We start from the raw sequence: 4,527 nt of genomic DNA, 5'->3' as shown, positions 1-4,527 counted from the left end.
CGATGACGGCTACCAGTCATACTGCCCTGTCTGCTGCCAAAAGGCAATAAACTGCTGCTGTGTAGCAATGCAGTACCACATCTGCCAGCACCCAGGATACATACGGTGACGGTGAGCTGAGCGGCTCCATGCTTGCCGTGGTATGGCGTCTGCACAGGTAACTCAAGAAAAAAGGTGCAAAACGATTGTCTGCCCTTGCTTTCACGGAGGGAGGGAGGGCTGGGGGGGCCTGACAATATACACCCAGAATCACCCGCGACAACGTTTTAGCCCCATCAGGCATTGGGATTTCTACCCAGAATTCAAATGGGCGGCGGAGACTGTGGGAACTGTGGGATAGCTACCCACAGTGCAACGCTCCGGAAGTCAACGGTTGCCTCGGTACTGTGGACACACTCCACCGACTACATGCACTTAGAGCATTTGTGTGGGGACACACACAATCCACTGTATAAAAACGCTTTCTACAAAACCGACTTCTATAAATTCGACCTAATTTCGTAGTGTAGACATTAGTGTAAAACTGGAGCAATGCCACGAGGAATCAGGCCTGGGGATTCTGCGGAGATTGCCACCTTGACTGCTGGCGATCAGCGACTATTCTGGTGATCATTTTGGGGATGAGGAGACAAGTCCATATAGTTCCAATTCATTCCCTCCAACCTCCAATCAGCTGCCAGACAATAACAGAATTGGTCACTACCAACCTAACCATGACTAGCACTGTAGCTATAACCCTCGTAACATGCACTGTGACTGGCTTCTTGCCCTACGTCGGAAGGTCAAGTTCAAAGAGATGATGACTCCAGTCCAACTTAAATGAGGCTTGAAAATGCTTGTTAAGTTATACGTGACCGCACCTATTGGTAAGTACCTTCGCTCTGAGGATCAAGATGGTCTGCTGATTTAGGCCACCTGGGTTGGTAGGACTGGAACAAGATGACTGACTAGCAGGAGGTGTACTAAGCACCCTGAGGAGAGGCAGCTGCCATTGAAAGTGACAGAAAGCTGATACAAGATGGTAATACAAACAGAACATGGACTATGATAAGACCTGCCCCGGGACATAAGCTAGAGTCTGAGATGAAGTTCCAGTGTGTTAAGAGTGAAGTACAGAGTGCCCCATTGCACTCTTAATAAATTGTGTCTGGTTGAACTTTAACTCGATGTACACAGTGAGTTAAAGTTTAATCACTTGCAATTTATCACCCTTGGCTATTAATGCCATGTTTTATCAGCTTCTTATCTCCACAAGCCAGCCTCTCTCTAATGTGAAATACTGATGCAATTAGCAAAGAACATCTATTAGTTAAAGCATTTCAGGTTGGTCTTCAAAGTTTCAGAAGCAGAGCTATTTAAGAGAATTTAAGGCAGAGGCCAAAAACATAGAGTCCTTTTTTCTTTTGCAATCCAGCCTCGTTGTGCACTGCTCTGAGGACGCAAAGTGGCTGGAAAGGTAGTAGCTCTCCCCAGTTAGGGATTCTCCCAGCTGGCAAAGCTAGCTCTTACACCAGCCCTTTCCACAGACCAGGGGACAGGAAGGGTGGGGGACAGGTATAGGCAGAACACAACCACACTGCTGAGGACCATAGGCAGCCAGCAAAACTTAGATCAGATGCTGGATGGCTCTAAAGGACCTGGGGGCAATATGTTTCTAGTCCCAGAATCAGAGGGCTGCAGGGGGCTTCTTTGCAATGCTTCTTTTCCCAACTGCAGCCAGAAGATAGGGGGTGAGAGAAGAATCTGGGTTACTGTCTTCAAAGTGTTCTTCAACCAGCGCCGCTCTTCTTCACATTGCTTTCACTGCTCTTCCCTTTGTGGTTTTGTCCCCAGCTCTCCTCTATGTCCTCCCACAAATACTTCTGAGGACAGTGAGACGCTACAATAGCCCCAGTAATTTAAGCAAAGCCAATGCCAGTCAGCAGAAAACATTTGCTAATGGACATAAACTTTGCTTGATGCCTGTTCTGCCACTGACTCTCTGGCCCAGGTTCATTGACTTCACCAGCAAATATTTGCTTTGTGGGGCAATTTAATTTGTTTCTCAAGCTCTTACAATTTTGAGTTTAGCTGAATAATCTTTTATGATGTTGATCTCCATTGTTGACTTGACTGTGTTGTTTAGTTTGTTCCCCTCTGATCAGACTGTGCCCTTGACTGAACAATAAAATGGAAGCTCTCACGTCACTGGGTTGGTTTTTGGGTTTTTTTTCTCTTCTTTTCTTGTTGGTTAATTCAGTTCCCCTGCCCCATGAAAGACGATGTCCACTTCTTATTAACTGAGCAATGAATGTACAGCGCACCCTAGGACTCAACAGTTGCACCCCCATATGTTCATTTTCACCTCGCGCAGATACAGTAAAACCAGGCAGATGTTCACTCCAGCATGGCGTTGGTTGTTGTCGATAGGTGGATGTTCTGCACTGTTATAAGCGAGCTCAAGCTATGGCTGTCAACTGGCCAGCATAGCCTAGGTGGGGGCCAAAACCCACAATCTCTGTCACTGGGAGGCTGGTCCTTTACAGAGATATGGGCCTCAGCCCCGTCTGGGACACAACCAACTTGCCTCTCTAGCGGGGGAAAATGGGTCATGTGACCCAAACAGACTTCTAGGGTAGATAAGGGAGAGGCCTGGGTAATGAGCAGGAGAGACTTTGGTAGAGGCAGAGATAGAAATGCCGAGGGAGATGGACTTCATCTCCTGCTGTCTGATGTGCCGGGAGCGCTAGGAGGATGGGACCAGTTATTGTCAGAGATCAGTCAGCTGAAAGGGGAGGGGAAGGACTGTGGAGTGAAAAACAGACTGGCAAGGGGCAAAGGAAGAAATAAAGTTTGGACTGCAGAGAACTTGCCTCAGGATGGGCAAGGATTTGGGGAGTGGATGGTCACAGGGTAACTGGCCCTTTGAAGGGAGATGAGTCTCAGCCCCACCTGTTAAAGCAGCCAGCGTGCCTCCCCCTGTGAGGGAAATGAGTCAAGTGACTCAATCAGGGGGAGACTAGGTTGTGACAGAAGGGGGAGAGAGACTTCCACAAAGGCCTGGAGAAGGCTTGTGAGGAGACTCTGAGATCCCAGGGGAGCAAAGACTCCAGCTAGGCAGGACTGGGAGTGGCTGCTCAGGAAGGAGCAGCCAAGAACCCAGAGGAGCCCAGGAGGAGCTGAGAGGAGACAATTCTATGGCCCAAAGAATACTCAGAATGGTGCTCAGACTAAATAATCTAATGATCCCTTCTGGCCTTAAAATCCATGATGAAAAAATGTCTCTGGAAAGCACATGGGAAACTGAGTTGAAAGGGAGAAATACATCCCTGGCAGAACACCGCTGACTTCACTGGAATTACACCAATACATTTTTACATGTGCAGACCCTAAAAATATGGGTGGCCTTTCACCTCCCAACAGCCACTTTCCCACCAGGAGGGGAGATTGACACCCCAGCAGCAGGAACGGCTCACGCTGGTTTGCTCTGATTTTTGTTTGTAAGCACACGCGATCTCCTGACTAGGACAACTTGCGTTTCATGCAAACAGCCAGCAGACAAAAAGAACAAGAGGACAGTTCTCTAGAGTACTCCAAATGTTTTCTGCCGGTCTGGTGTCAACAGATGACCAGTCCAGCCACTGGAGTCTCCCTCTACAAAGAGTCATCTTTCTGTGCTGTGGAGGCACCATAACAGGTCCTATGATGTCCCTACGCAGGAGGAGTGACTGGAGGAAAAGTGGGTGTGGCCAGGACACTTCTGAATCCAGCTGAGCCCAGCTGCCATAGCAGCCCCTGGGGGCCATTAACCTTTTGGTGCTGAAGAATCTGGCGTTCTCTGTCACCACCAAAGAAGCAGACAACCACAGCTTTCCAGTCTCCTTACTACTTCCATACCCTTTCTCTTCTCACGCTGAGAAACCTTCTGTCCCTTAATAAAGGGAGTGCAAGGGGTGCCCTGTGGTGCTTTCTCCTCTGCTGAATTGCTGTGGAGTTGCAGTGCACTGACTAGCCATGTGTTTGCAGCAGCTTTTGAGCAATGTGTTCAGTACCGAAGCATCTGCCTTACCAAATGGGAAGAGACAGCTCCTTAGAGGAGGCAGTGTCTCATTTTCCCACCGCCTACTCTGTAATTTGCAGAGTACACTTCACTTTTTATGCCTTCTTGGAATGGTGAATTTGGCTCTGGCTGACAGCAGCAGTAATTGCCCTGTACAGAATAAAATGAACTGTTGCGAAAGTTTAACTCAATTTACTTGCTCCCTTTTTGCTGCGTGGTCTGTGTTCCCAGAGATCCAAGCAGAGGACACACAGCACGACACGCTATGTTTCTACATGCCAGAGCCCGCAGAAATCTGACGTTCCCCTTGCTGAAGGTGAGGGTGTATTCTTTCTGAGACAATGAACCTCAACTCCCGTTTCTTAGTCTCTTTCACCCTAGGAGACTTTGCTAGTAATTTTAAACTTTCCTGCTGTTTTGCCAGACAATCAATTGTGCAGTGTTACTAATCTAGTTTAAACTGCCAGTTTACATTGAAGGTGTTACCC

This window comes from Chelonia mydas, chromosome 12 (assembly GCF_015237465.2).
Source record: "Chelonia mydas isolate rCheMyd1 chromosome 12, rCheMyd1.pri.v2, whole genome shotgun sequence".
Taxonomy (NCBI): domain Eukaryota; kingdom Metazoa; phylum Chordata; order Testudines; family Cheloniidae; genus Chelonia; species Chelonia mydas.
This window is presented reverse-complemented; position numbering follows the sequence as displayed.